Raw genomic sequence first — 16,591 nt, forward strand, 5'->3', positions numbered from 1 at the left:
ACTTGAGGCACCCCTCTCTGTGCATGTCAGTGCTTCTGTTTTGTTCCTTTTCTGATTAAAAGATAGAGTCAAAGGTACAGTATTGGCAGGATTTGTAGGGTGCTCTGGAGTCTAGGATATTAAAACACATGGCTTCTTTCCCATTGCATTATCCAAATCTACTCAGAGGTAGGCGTTTTAAACTTGAAGAAAACGAGTTCTTAGCAATGCAGCATGGAGTAAAATTTAGTTGGCAAGATGGGAGATAAATAGTAAAAAAGAGAGAAAAGAATAGTTATGAACTCCCCCCAAAAATGTGAACAGTGACTGCTCTTAGAAGATTGGCAGTGAATCTTCTTGGCCTTTGGCCTGGGTTTGGCAGCTCTCTTGGGTTTTTGCACTAAGCAGTTCTTCAATTCCTTATTCTGCTTTTCAAATTCAGTTTTCATTTTCTGCATAGACCACATCAGCCATGTTGTATTTGGCTATTTGCATTTGCTGTGGGCATCTCAGATGTTCCAACAAACTGACTTTTGTGTCACTTGTGTGTAATTTGGTACAGGCACCCCTGGCCTCTATAGAGAGGTGACACACCTCCTTATTTATAATAATTATCCTAGCTGATGGAGCTCATCGAGCCAGCCCCACTGCTTACCTGATGGGGACAGATTTTTCTGAGGTTCTGCTGATTTCTTGTTTGAATTCTGTCATCAATATCCATGTGTGAAATTATTAATTACAAAACACAATGGAATGGTCTTACAGGAAAAGACTGAACAGCTTCACTTGAAGGTCACTGTTGGAACTGGCCCTCTATGATACACTATTATAAACTAAACATTTCATTTTATTTCCTTGTTAATTGAGTGCCTCATTCAATGATTTACTATTGTGTGTCAAAATGAGTCTTGCTATGTATGGAAAACGTAGGATGGATGTATTGCTGTGCATTGTGTAGCTTTAATTTCAGAAGTGGAAATGGTCAAAGCACCTCTGTCTTAAAGGGAAAAAAAAAGGATAGATTAGTACTGATGTAGCTGGAGAAGGTAACCATAAAATTTTGAATTTGTGTCAGCTCTGCTATAGCTCCATGGATTTTAGTGTAAGTAATATTTGTATAGCACCATGAGAAAAGCCTTAGAGTCATAAATCCAGAGCATAAATCCAAGCTTTACTTTTTACCAGTTTATGATGTTGAGCCAGGCACTTATTCTTGCTGAGTCTCAGTTATTTTTTTAATATGTAAAATGGGTATAAGGGTAATTACTTTCTGAAGTTATGGTGAGTATACTGAAAACACAATTTTATGAATAAAATTCTCAGTACATTGTAGATAATAATGTTAGTTGACATGGAGGAGGAAGAGGAGAGGAGAAGGGTAGGAGAAATGATGGTGATGGGGGGGTGGTAATGCTATTTTAGCCTGGAAATATCAAAGGCATAACTTTGTTTTGGCATTTCGTTTGTTATGTCTTCACCATTTCCAAGTAAATGTGGACAGTCACCTAATAGAGAATTGTTATTGCCAAACTCTTGGTATTATTTACAACCACATTACCCAGAATAACAGATGGTCGTATTATTAGACATTAGTCATAGATTCCCAGTAGAAAAGATCCAGTTATGATTCAGTGATGGCAAAACTGGCTACGTCCTAATGAAGAAACTTCTGAAGTATGACTCTTGGGATTTCAGCTGGGCTCTGGTGGTTGCCACCTGGGCAGGTGAACTAATGGATGGAGAAAGGAAAGGTTTCTGTCCAGAGTGAAAGTGAGGAGGCCCTTCCAGCATTCACTTCTCAGCACTCTGTTATAGAGCTGTGACTTTCTTACCAAAATTGTTATCCATGTTTTTGCCATGCTCCAACCTCCACTGTTGGTGAGGATGGTATAACAATAACAGCTAACATTTATCTACTGCTGCTTCTGTGTCAGACACCATTTTAAGTGTTTTACATGTGTTCATTCACTTAGTCTTCACAACAAATGTATAAGATAGGTACTGTTACTGAACTCATATTTTTCTGTATGGGAAATGTAGTTGTAGAAAATTTGAGTAATTTGTCCCAAATATTTATTTTCCAAACCTGTGCTTTAAACCACTATCAATATTGGCCTTAGGTTGAGTGATTTGAAATTTTCTTATCTTCTGAGTTACTTTGGTGGTATCATTATAAATACTCTCATTATCACTATCATTTTTAACCTCTTACTAGACTTTACATTGCAGGTGAGATACATGCATTTTCTCATTTAACTCCCACAATAGCCATGCAAAGACTGTTATCTTTTTCCCCCCTATTTTAGAGTTGAAGAAATAACACTTAGGTGACTCTACAAGTCTACATGTGACAACTAGAGAGTGGCAGAGTCCGATTTGAAGCCACATCAGTGTGACTTCAAGTCCACATCCTTATCTAACATTTCACACTAACCACTAAGGAACATTGCATGGAATACTCTTAGTGCAAGCTGTGACTACTCTGCTGATATATAAGATGTGGGGATTTGTACATTTCAGGGATATGTTGTTCTCTGTATGGTCTCCCAGCTTCTTCCTTTATGGAAAAGGTCTGTGACAGAGCCTGGGTCTATGCTCCTAGGGCAGTGATGATAACAGGCACTAGTTTTCGTGTGGTTGCTGGTCACCGAGCATGCTTCCATCAGGCAAACTGTATAGCACTATTAATTCCATTGTCCTAGTCAGTGTCGTGCACATTTATGCTAAGACATAGCTGTGATTCGGGTGCACCTCCGTCATCTCCTGGTTTGACTTCAAATCATCTCTCCTCTATAGCAGTCAGGAATGGCTACATAGCAGACCCCACTTCAGAAATACTCCTATTTTCAGCATCACCCAAGAGAATTTCTAAATCATTACTATCTCTTTTCTTTTGATTATATTTTCAAAGATACTTAATTTGTGTTTATGTGTTATGCTTTCCCCAAATACTATTCTTTAGTTAATCTATAGACCCCTCTGATTTGTTTCCTTTGAGTTCAGGCTTTGATACTACTTACTACTTAAGACCCGTGTTGATTCTTTACACATTTGTTGAATGAGTTAATAAAATAATTTCTCAAAGTGGATTTTGGTCAGGTCATGGGGGAATGAGATCATGAAGTTCTGGGTGTCTAGAGACTTTTAGAAGGCAGGGGTTGTTCCACTGGAAGGGACAAAAGACAAGAAGACTGCATAATGAGGTGGGACTCATTTTTGCCTACTAGCCAATTTCCCTGAAGCCAATTCTGTATGTGGTTTCTGACACACTTTCTGTCTTTTTGAGCAAGGCAGAAGGTTTCTGGTAATGATCTACTTTCAGAAAGTGCATGTATGATGAAATCGTCTGCCTCGGGCTACCTGTATTGATTGTTTTCAAGAAAAATGTGTGATGAGCTAGGAACACATCTTAGCACACATTACATTCTCTTCTCCAAGTCAGATTTTTTTTCTCAGTTCTTTTGGCTTTTTTGGTTAAGGTCAGGGCAGGGGTGGAGCAAGGGTGTTAGTAGGGTAGATGGGTATATGTGTTCTCATAGTTTTAAGACTTGAAAAACAAAAACCTCCAACAAGTAATCTAATCTAAAAGTGCTCCTACAACAGCATAGTGGTATACACATAGTGGTTATTTTTATGGGTTTTATAATTGCCCCTCATACTAGTTACTAAAAGGAAGTTGATAGAAATGATGTATAATCATGTGAGGAAATGCTCTATCCAAATCTAGAGAAGTTTGATGTGTTATTGGAGGAGGAGAAAGGAATTTCCCAGTGGCCCTATGTTCTTATGAAGTAGAATAATGATAAAGTGATTACACATGGAAATTTCTTCTTCTGTGATACTAGTACATTGATCTAAACCTATGCAATTGATTTTTTGAAGAACTCCTTATATACAAACACATATGCACAAAATTAGCTTTCTGCTAATATTTTAAGTGATTAGTGCCTGAGAATTTGTTGAGGGATTGTATGTTTTATTTAATATTCACTGATAAAATTGTATAGGACACACTCCAGTAGGTCGAAATCTTTCAAGCTGAGATCTAGGAACGAAGCTAGTGTTCCAGATGTTGTCTGTCCAGGGCAATTCAATTTTATGCAATGAATAAATAACTGTTCCAGAAGCAGATAGTGGGTATTGTGGCTTTTCCTCAGAAAAGGATGCCTTTTCAAGCATGCCTCAAATTGACTATAAGAGGTAGTAGCCTGGGTTGATACACACATGACCACTGCAGTTATATGGCCTCCATTCATAGCCTACTCCTTTACTTACCAACTAGGTGACCTCTGCAAGTCGCTTTACCTCTTTATTGTGAGGATTAAGAAATTAATTAATGGAAATCACTGATAATATTCTTTGAACAATAGTTAAGTGCTCAAGAAATATTAGTTCTCACAATTAGGCCCCTAGAAGGATTCTAAAAGAAATTCTCACACACTTTTCAAGGTCTACGTATCATCACTGTTAGCACTAATGCCATCATCATTCTATAGGAAAAGCATTTCCTCTGGGGCCTTTCTGCCTCTGACAGTGGAGATGGCCGTATACGTTAATTACGGAGCTTTGCTTCTGTGCATCACCACATTTTTAACATTCATATTTCTTTCTGAAGGAAAAGAAATATTTTTGACTTGAGTTTTCAAACTATAATATTTAACTGCTGGTTTGCACAATTCATCAAGTGTTTTCATAATCTGGTTACTCTCTTGGATTTGTAGAATTTCAAATTAGGAAGGCTAGAATTGTAAATTACTTGTGCATATCCAACTTGGGCCATATGTGTGAAGGGAAGCAGGAAAAAAAAGACATAACTTAGATTGCTGATGAGAAAAAAATCAGCCATAATTTTGAATTGCTTCAATTATTTGGCTATTTTGGGTGTAAAGTTTATTCTGAATGATTTACAAAATTCACAAATGCATGTCAGACAATGAAAAAATCTTAGATGTATGAGGATTTCAGGTCATCTGAACCTCACCTTTAATGTTGCTGAATTTCATGTGGCATATTCATCTAGTGATCTTCTAGCCTATTTCTGACCACCTCCCTCTTATCTAAGATAGTACATATTCTTTCTTTGAATGAATTCATTGGAAAACGCTTTCTTAGAAATTGCTTTCTTGTTTAGACCTATATTCTCTCTTCTCATAGATTCCACCTTTGGTTCTTCTTTTCCTTCAAGAGACCATTAATTCTAGCTTTAGAATTCTATTGTAAAACATTGAATATATTTTCCCCTGCCTTTCTTATGTTTCACATTCACCAAGTGATTCAACTAATTGCACTGATCCTCAATATATCACCTAATTAACTGCTAGGAGTTTTACTTGAGGACTCAAAACAACTAGATAACCCAATGTGCCTACTCTTGCAAAAGGAGTAGCATCTTAGCATTTCAGGGGGGCAGACGGCAGACCTGCTGTTTCATGCCCCCTGGCAGCATTCTGATTTAATTTCCATAGGGCAAGGTCATCCCATGACAAAGAGCTGCAGATGTCGCCTTTTTCAGAAAAGTATCACAGGACTGTACTTCTTTTGAAATTACACAGTTTTATTTATTTATTTATTTATTGCTTAAAGTAGTTACCTTTTATTCTTTCCAGAAAGAGCTTTCCTAAAGAGGATCTGGTTTGAACACTGATTTCAATTTACAAAAACAAAAATTGAGAAGTAAAGGGAAAGTGAAGAAAGGAGTAGCAGAAAGAGAGGGAGGAAAGGCGAAATGGGAAGGTGAGAAAAAGGTAATTGAGATTTATTGTGATGTAAATTTATAACTCAGAGAGTAAAAAGATGTAAGCAAAGAACCTCTTTGATTTATAAGAGTAAGCTGAGCATTTTGTACATGTAGATAACAATTGTTATTCTTAGGGCTTTAGATATATTAACCTTCCTTGTTTACCCTACAATCCCTTGAAGTAGGTTTGATCTTACCCATTTTTGTATCTAAGGCAACTGAGGTGCAGAGTGGTCAAGTAATTTACTTAAAATCACTCAGCTAAGAAATGATGGAGCTGAGCATTGACCCCAGGAAATATTGTTCTAGAGTCTACTCTTTTAACAGCACCTCCACCAACAATAATAGCTAATACTTACTGATTATTTACTATCAGCCACTCTTCTAAATATTTAATCTCACACACACACACAAAAAACTGTCTGAAGTAGGTCCACATTACTACCTCTTACAGGTAAAGAAATAGAGGCACAAATTAAATCACTTACCTGCATTCATTTGCCCACATTCACACAGGTAGTCAGGGGTGAAGCTAGGATTCAATCCAGCCTGCTAATACGCAACTTGGAGCCAGGGCCTTTAAGATGATTGTGGTCTAGTGGATAAAAAGGACACACATAAGCACTCAGCATATACAGTACTCCATTTGGTTTAAGAATATTTAGCAATATTTCAGTGAGTAAAAATTATCGTAGTGCAATCTGATTACACACGTGCAGACAGGATGCTGAACAGTTTATCTAATGAGGGAGGATAAGTGTTCTCTTAGAAAGTCTGCATGGAAGACACATGCAGTAGGCAATTGAAAGAATCGAGGGACGGAGGGAAGGCTTATAGAGCTTTCGCTTACCTAGTCAAATTGTCTTAAGAAGAAAGCTACTGTTCTGGAATTTGGGGCATGTAGAGTATCAGGTTCAGCTTGAATCTGAATATGTACAGAGTCAGGAACCCTGAGAAACTTTGTATTGAGATATTCTTAGGCTGCTCACCTGATTCCCATTGTAGCTTTCTCTACTCTGATACTTTTTGGCCTCTATTCTTATCCCCCTTTGATCTTGAAAAATATAGTCAGAGACTCAGCAATAATGCAGGAATTTTAATAACAGGTGTTTTCTTCTATCCATTTTCCTCAACCCCAGTCTCAGTTTTCTTGACTGACATAATCCATGGTTACCCAAAAGCTCACAGTCTCTCAACTCTCCGTGAAGGGAGAGGGGCTTTACTCTATCTGAGTCTTCACTTGGTCCGTCTTGCACCGGACCTGTTACTCATAATGAAATTACTGCATCAACGGCCCCTACACTATCTTTTATGCCTCTTTGTCCCTGTGTCCTTGAGCACAAGAAGTGATTTGTACTTCCTGCTCCCCTAATGAAGCTTACATCAGACCTCTTCCCCCTTGAATCTATTTTTAATTAAATCAGCTGTACCAGCACTTTTGGGGATGGATCTCACATAAAATAAAGTTGCTGTACTCCCCATGAGTTGCCAGTTTCTTATTTTTCCAAATAAATTCAACAAAATATTTTATTTATTGTCTCTATAATTTCATGAATAAAAGGGCACTTTCATTCTCAAAATACAGGAACAGCATAATCTCAACAGAAAGGGAGGTGCTTTATATTGGAAAAAACTTGCCTTCACGAAAATATGTCAGTGTTGTCTTTCTTTATCATCATGGGCCAGCATTTGGGAAATGCTCAGCTAATGTACCTATAATGCTGAGATTTCCATAGCCTTTTATAACCAATTATAAAATATCTCTTAGCAAAAGCCATTTCTTAAGGATTTGTGGTTGTATGTGACTTAGTCATATCATTGTTTCCACAGCTCAAAGCAATGAAGTCATAGCCTCCTACCTCATTAGTGTTTGGGAACTGTTTGAGATCATTAAGTCTTGGTCATTTCTTCACATGACTTTGAGGCCATATTGTATCTTACGTGGATTACCTAGAGCTAGTTATTTCTGAGACTCATTTTTATTTATCCCTCCTATGTCAGCCCCTGTGTTAGGCCTAGGGATTACAAAGAGACTAAAGTGGCATCTTTGCCCTCGGGTATTCACTAAGACAGCGTCGCACCTAGCTGCCTGCCTGCCCTTTGCACATTATCACTCACTCCCTGTCATTGACTCTCACAGCTGGGCTGAGACTTATTAGCCAGGTGAGGCTCAGGAAACCCTTAAATCAGAGGAAAGAAAAATAAAAAATTACTGAGCACCTGCTATTCTTAGCCTTTTTACATACTATATCAGTTTTTATTATCAAGAAAACCTTTTGGGTAGGTACAGTTTTCAATAATTTACAATGAGACAGCTACCTAAGAGAGATTCAGGAGCGTGTTGTGTAGGTTTCTTAAGGGCAGCCTAAGGACTATTCTCTAGTCAGTTTATCTGGTTCCGAACACCCTGATATTTTTACACATCTAGATGCATTTAAGACAGGAGAATACAAAGATCCCATTTATATACATAGTAGGGTCTGAGCCAAGCTTGCTTTCTATTAGGCGCCATCTTTATGTTTACACGATTACTCTCTGCCTTCTCCTTCTACACCATTGACTTGCTACTCTGTTTACCTGAAAACTTTGCAATGCTATTGTTTACAAATTAGGATATAGGTTTCAATTCACATTTTAGCTCTTCAGTAAAGCAGTCCCGGACAACTCTCCCTATATTGTCACTTTCTCATCACTCTGTCGCCTCTCTATGTTGTAATTTTTTTAGCACACTCATTGCCATCTGAAATTATCATATATAATTGTTTATATTCCTAGAATATAGAATAAAATCTAGCACAGAATATACCTTCAATAAAATTGTTGGAGAAATGTATGTATTTTTCAGATAAAATCAGCATTGTTTTTCTTTATTAGAATACCACATCATCTTTTAAAAAATTTAAGTATTCTTGTTCTCAGAACAGATATGTTTCTAAAGAGCTGTGCAGTTTTCTATATTTTTAAAAAGTAAACCAAAATAGTAATTTTAAATTATGGAAGATGTGTAATGATTTAGGAGACATATAAACAAAGCAAAATCAAAATCTCTATGTGTAGCAAATAACCTTATTTCAAGAATTCAACTTTATACATTCATGTTATAGTGATGTATCTTCCACATTCCCGAAATGATATATGTTTAAGGTGGCCAGGCTAGTGAGGAGAGTGATGTAGTTTCTGGTAATGGACACCTGGATGTAATTCTCCTCTGCCGTCAGCAGGGGTCTCAAAAACCCTTTTCCCCACCAAAATGTCTATTAAAAATTAGTGGGTTACTTGTTTTATTGTTATTAACAGAATAGAACACACATACTCTAAAATTTATTAAATACATTAAATTAAAGCGATGTATCTATTTTGAAATAATACACACTTGTTTTTGCTTACAACCATTGGTAACTGTTATTTAGTGTTTACTGAACACTAAGTTGGCATGTATATCTTAACAAGCATCAGAACATATAGTGTGGAAATAGTACTGATATATTTGTGTGTCCAATTAGAGTTCACAAACTCAAGGTTCTTCCCATATTTCTTGTCTTTAAACAAGTCCAAGGAATTGGATGAAACTATCAGAATTGGTATAAAAACAGCCTGCAACTCTTTGATCTGTCTCTTTGTAAATTATTCAGTGACATTTTTGAGAAACAGCTGATTGCACTTGCCTTGTAGAAAATGTCCTCTGCTCCTTTAGCTCAGCTGCACCGTGGCTGGTCAGGCATAGTAACTGCCTCCTTGCCACCCATAACCTTTGCAACCCTGATTTGAGAGATCCTAGCAGCATTTTTATATCTCCATCTCCCAGAACAATATTCATAAAAAGTTAGGGGCTCAATAAATAATGTGTTAATCAGAGGAATAAGTTCACAAGTTTTAGTTAAATATTGAGCACCTGCTACAAGGACAGGCACTTTACATATACTGTCTTATTTAACCTTCACTACAAGTCTACAATTTTTATGTTGTTGTGCCCATCTTACAAATAAGGAAACTGAGTTTTGGAAGGACTGTCTTGCTCATGAGAACACATTCAATGATGGAAAGAGTATTGAGTCTCAGTCTCTGTGACTCCAAAGCTGGCATACCTTCCTCCATCCCACTTGCAATATTAAATCAAGAGGAACTCGAAGGTTGATACACTTGGGATTCATGCATGGTAGAGGCTTGGGTTGGATGGTCTCACTATGCTGATATTCTACAGTAGGTAAATGAAGGAAAATATAACTTACTAATGTCCCACAGAAGTGTCCACAAAGGCAAAATTAACCATTTTACAAGTCAGTATCGGTAAAACCATAGACTTTATGGATCGTAGATAAGCTGCACCATATAATTCCAAATAAAACATTATTAGAGAGGAAGAAGAGCATGGTACTTTACAGAATCTTATCTGTGAGATACAGGACTAAATGGATTCCCAGTTCTGTCTGTTACGAGCAGTGTAGTGTAGCAGATACTATATGCTAAATTTCTCTGTGCCTCAATTTACCCATCTGTAAAATGGAGATAATTGTGACTAATAAATAATGAAGAGAATATAAAGTGTTTATCACAGTGGCTGTCATACACTAGATACTCAGTGGATGTTAACTACTATCATGATTCATTCATTCTGGGCCGGCCCGTGGCTCCCTCGGGAGAGTGTGGTGCTGATTATTCATTCATTCTATTCCAGAAATAAAAAAAAAAAAAAGACATGACAAATATTCTCCAACTTCCACAGATATGGTATGGTTTTTGTTTAGTGTCTATGTCTAGCTCTTCTATGTCTCTGGCATTACAATGTGGAATCGTAAAGTTATAACAAACTTTCAGTGATGAATTTGTTAGATCAGTACAATTGCCATGCCTTTCCTAGACTGAAAGTTCTTGACTGGGTGCTTTTTGCAGAGAATATCTTACATATTCTATTCACTATAAAATAAAAGATAGTCAGAAGGTATAGGGCTGATGACTGGTCCAGCAAAGAACAATTCATTATTTCATAAACAATACCCCACTATAGTACCAATTTTGGCTATAAGAAGAGCCTAGAATTCAGCCCTTTGTTCAACAGTGACACCAGCACACTGAGAACAATGTATTTAGCAAGATTTTAATTACAGTAAAATCTTCTCTAATGAGAACTCCTTATGTATTAATGGAGACAGTTGGACAAGATTATTTTAAATTGTATTTTACTCATATAAAATTATCAGAGCAACATAAATTTTAAAATGGAAAATATCAGAATCATATCATTCTAAGAAATAGTCTTTCCCTGTATCTTCTTCTAAGGCTGATTATATTTATTTTTTTACTCTGCACTTATTAACATTAAGTCATAAGCATTTTTCCATGTAGCTGTTTATTCTTCATGAATACTCTTTCAGTTTGTTATATGTGCTTATAATTTACCTAATTAATCTCCATGATAGACATATAAATTGTTTCTCATTCTCTCTTTTATAAATAGCCTTACAAAAAACCTTTATGTAAATACATTTTTATCAATTTATTTACTTTATATGCTTCTCATAGGATGAATTTCTGGGCATGGAATTAGCATGACCAAAGGGTTTGAAGAATTTTGAGACACCTGAATTATAAAGACAAATATTCTTCCAAAGGGTTGTACCAGTTTGTCAGTAGCAATTTATGGGTATGCCAGATTTAAGATTGCCTTCCTATCATTTAGTTATTATCATCATTTATTTTTCTTCCTATCATTAATATAAGCTGATATCTCAGTTTAGTATAGACTTCTATTTGGAATGCCAGGTTCATTTTCAATAACTTAATTGTAACTCTTCTTGCATAAATTAATTTTCCTTTTTAATCTTTGTCAATTTATCTATTACTATCTTGATTTTATTTTCTTATTTAATTGATTGGGACATTTATATAATATAGACTTTAATCATTTACTACTATCTATACATTTTCCTGTCTTCTGTTTTCTACACCAATTTTTCTTAATCAGAAGTTTAATTTTATGTAGAATAATAGGCTTTCTTCTTTTATTTCTTTGAAAATTTTAGAAATTCTACAGTTCCTCCATAGATCTAATAAGCATTGCATATTTTACCTAAGCAATGTTTTACCTAAAGAAAGCATTGATTTGGGTATATGGTATAAAGTGGGTATCCTTTTTTTTTTTTAAGCAGAATGCTAAATAATTTCCCCAGCATTACTTATTTAATTACATTTTCCCTAACCATTGTTTTGTGATGCTTGCTTTATTATATATTATATTCTTATACATAATTGGATCTCTTTACAGGCCTTTTAAAAACAGGATTTGACCTATATAAAATGAGGAAAACTGGACATTTCTCTAGTATGTTGATTGAATGCTTCTACATGGCATCTTCTCTATGGCAGGTTGTTAACATTTGAATGTTTTATAGATGTGAATTCTTAAAAAGATGTTGGTGAGTGCATTGGAAACCTTTTAAAATGGCTGTAATTAGCTACTCTGGGAGAATGTTATAGGTTTTGATGGGCCCCTCAGTGGCAGTTCCAGTGGCCTAGCCTATTGACTGACAAAAAATTGTAAAGGAATATTTAATGTTGTTTTAATTAACAACTCCTGAAAGCAAATGCCAATTATCTTCCATTAGACTGAGGCCTTATCTTTCCAAAATTTTCCCTTACCTTCTTTATAATGGTACACAGAAAATGACTTCTTTTATTCCCCCATGGACATCTATCATCTTTTGGAACTGAAACCGATGTTTACACTTTACATCCTGAGTTAATGATGATTTTAAGTCATAACAAAAATAACAAAGAAAGAAAGAAAGAAATGATACTGCCTTCAATATCTACCTGTCAATGATGAGGACTTAATTTTTCATATCTGTTTCTCAGAAGGTGAAACAGGAAGGTATAACAATCACAGAATATAATTAATCATGTACAGATTTGTTGCAGGTAGAAAAGAATTATGAATAAAGTTATCCATAAGGGAAACAGACAGTAAATGATCTTTTAGACACAGAATATCATACTTGAGATTAGGGAGCGGGGAGGTGCTAGATGTTTCAATATATGAGATTGGAATGAAAAAGACTTCAGGTGCCATCCTTATTTTTCCACTTAACTGTGTGTGGCTTTGGGCAAAAATTTTAACCTCCAGAAGCCTCAGTTTTTCGTGTGTACTGGGGTGATAACAACAGGACCTACCTCACAGAATTGTTGTCAGGATTAAACACAAAACTCTCATCTCTGTGTCTATCAAATGGCTCAATGAATGGTGGCTGTAACTTTCACTGGCCACATCAGAGGTGTGCTTTAAGGTCTAGATGCAGAGAAAATAAGGAGGAGGATATTCAAGTAGAGACTGTTACCTCTGAGTTTTGGTTCATGCTAATGTTCTGTTTGTATTGGAGAGACTAGTTGGTTATTGTAGAAAGTTAAAAAGAAAAGAGTTCCTAAATCAAGGTTTTTTAAAATTTAATGCAGTATTTATGAGTATACTTTTCTGTTTTCTGTGGGTGAGCTGTCAAACAGTATGTCACTAGTTGAGAGGAAAATGCCACCCTAAGGTTCGCTGGTGCAATGAAGTCATCCAGATACTAACTGCCTACCTTGGCCCATGGCTCCCTCATTGACAGTTGTCATCCTCCTATTCTCTTAAAGTATCGAAATTCCAGGTACTTGTGAGCTGGCGTAGATTCCTCAATGTGCACAACAGATTGTCTATTACTTAAAGTCAGAAAAATGTAGGTGCTTGGGCACTAAAACAGACACTATGCTTTAAAAGGATTCTTTAGCAACAGGAAAATGGGGGCTTTTTATTTCCTCTGGGAACATGAGCAATTAAAGAATATAAGGGGGGCTGGCCCCATGGCTCACTTGGGAGACTACGGTGCTGATAGCGCTGAGGCCGCAGGTTCGGATCCTATACAGTGATGGACCATCCGCTCACTGGCTGAGCATGGTGCAGACCACACCGTGCCGAGGGTTGCGATCCCCTTACTGGTCCCCCCCCAAAAAAAAAGAATATAAGGGAAATTATTTGGTCCATTTATAAAAATGAGAATAAAGTATATTCCTCTAATAGTAGCTTGTACTATATATCTGTGCTACATTTGCTACATTTCAGGCACTGATGAACGAACTTTATATATTAAACCACTTATGCATTAGAACAAACATACAAAGTAGGTACTATTTTTTTAACTGTTCTTTACTGATGAGGTATCTGAGGCATACAGTGATTAAGTATTTGCCCAAGGTGGAAGCTGAATTGAACACATAGCCTGCCCCCAGAGTACCTGCTCTTAACCTATGTACTTTCTGTCTCTACATTCAAGTAGGCTCAGCTCTTGAGGGACTAAACAAGGTTCTTGGGTACAAACTGGTGATATTTAGGCTGCCATCCCAGCCAGGTTTCTCTAAACCTTTCTCTGAAGTGACTTAGTCCTTTCTGAAGGGCAAAAAGATGTATCTTCTTTCTACTCTGGAATTTTGTATTTGTCATTGTACCATTACATGACATCCTTGGCCTTCCTAAAGATGTCGTATCATGTGCTCAAAGAATTTGCAGGAAGTAGTGTCTTTGGTTACTAGATTGTTGCATTGCATGCTCCTTATTACTAGATTTTAGGTAGGTCTGCCTTGCTAGGCTTCATGACCAAGGTTCCTCAATATAATCTAAACTACTTCTCTCTCTCTCCCCCCCCCCCATAGCCAGTTTACCACCATGGCCAGCATTTTGTAAGAGCAGTAACTTCTGCAAGTGACACCTACTGTTGAGTTCATCACTAGGGGGCTGTCAGCACAGGCTGTGCTATGGTTTGAATGTGTTCCCCAAAAAGCATGTGTTGGATACTTAATCCTCAATGCAACAGTGTTGGGAGGTGGGGTCTAATGACAGGTGTTTGGGTCATGAGGAATCCACCCTCACGAACAGATTAATGCCTATTATAAAAGGGCTTGAGGTTGTGAGTTCCACCTCTTGCTCTCTCTTGCCCTCTCTTTGCCCTTCCACTGTGGGATGACACAGCAGGAAGGTCCTCACCAGATGTGGCCACATGAATTTCTATTTCTTACACCCAGTCTGTGGTATTCTGTTATGGCAGCATAAAGCAGAATACAACAGGCTGTGAGAGAGAAAAGAGAGGCCTGAGGGCAAACCAAGAGGGGAAGGGGATAAGGGATATGGAAAAGAGTGCAGGAGAGGAGGCTGGGAGGAAGGCGAGAATGCATTATCAAATCTGCACCTAGCAGAGACACACTCCAGAGAGCATCACACTGGAGCGCATGTTTTACTCCTTGGAGGACAAAGTTGAAGGAAATGAAAGTGAGAAATAGTATGCTAAATCAGCTGCTTTAATTCCTTCTTAAATTTACTTGATGTCACACAAGGAAAGTTTGAAATCATTTCACTGTTTTTGTTTTTTAAACCACTTTATTGAGGTATGATTGATATACGTATTTTATGTACACAACTTCAAGAGTATGAAGCCATCCTCATGATTTATGCCGTAAACATATCCATCCTCTCCAAAAATTTCCTCCCACCTACTTTATTATAATTCTTATTTGTGGATAAGAACAATTAATATCAGCTCCACCCCATTTGCAATTTTTTTAGTCTAGAGTCCAGTATTGTTCACTATAGGTGCTGTGGTGCACAGGACTTATTTCTCTTACATAACTCAAACTTTTTTTTTTCCTTTCCTACATGATGCCTATTTTGTCACAAGGCAAGATAAAAAGGTTTGTATTCTAGAAGTGTCTTTGAACCTGTTCCCCTCTGATATAGATTTAATGAGGTGTTGGATATAAGGAACTGACCGCAAAGCATCAGCTTCGTTATGTCCTGCCTCATTCCAAGCCCTGACAGCCCACCTCTCTCCTCAAGCCTCAGTGAGGAAAAGACGCTGATCTTCTAAACTTTTTTTGTAAATGTATGCCTGGTGAAAAAATCTGCTATATACAATTCCATAGTACAGATTGCTCTTCAACTGACTACATTCATTCTAACAGTAAAGCATTGTTAAGTGATAGAGAAATTGCCCTCTCACCGTTGGTAAGCATTTACAGTGACACTCAGAGACTGGTGGCAATATTGTCTGCACATGCATGAACATAGTCTCTGGCTGGGCTGTAAATGATAACCAGACACCTATGCTGTGATATAGGAAAAAATATTATGAAGGAAGGGAAGGTTGCATATAGGGATAGTAATAGTACTAATAATGCATATTGCAATAAAATAGTAGGAGGAGTATGGTGCAGCAGCTACTATTTTTTGAAAGCTGACCAAATGCCAGGCCCCAGAGAAAGCATTTTTTCTAATGTTGCTTTATTTAATTAAAACAACAAGGAAATTGGGAATCAGAAAATTTGAGTAACTTGCCTTAGTTCATTCTGTCTTTTAATTAGCAAGGCAAGGATCGGCCTCAGATATGTCTAAGACCGAAACCCATTTCTTCCCTGCTTTCCCCAACCCCAACACTCTGCATGGCTCCTATAAAAGGTTCACCAGCATAGGAGAGAAGGAAGGAGGATTCAACTGATCCTTAGAGAATGTGTGTCATCAAATGGCTTAGATACCCGCTGAACAAAATGTAATCGCTCCTTGTCCAAAAATGTACAAACCTGGGAGATCCCATCTTACTCTCCTGTCTCAGTGCTGCTGTAGTGTTTGAGAAAAAGTGTATTCTGAGATGGTACATAGATGCATCTCAAAAATATCATGGCCAGATCCTTATTCCATAATGAACAAACATAATGACCTCCTACCTAATAAGAAAAACAAAACAATGAAACAAAACAAAAGCTGCCTCAATTCTTCTAGCATTGTTCCCAGGCCTCAGTGGGAAGTAATGTTTAATATCACATTGAAATAAGGAAATGTTCAGCCTTCAGTGGTTAATATTT

The sequence above is a fragment of the Cynocephalus volans genome, chromosome 1 (genome assembly GCF_027409185.1).
Source record: "Cynocephalus volans isolate mCynVol1 chromosome 1, mCynVol1.pri, whole genome shotgun sequence".
In the NCBI taxonomy this organism is placed as follows: Eukaryota; Metazoa; Chordata; class Mammalia; order Dermoptera; family Cynocephalidae; genus Cynocephalus; species Cynocephalus volans.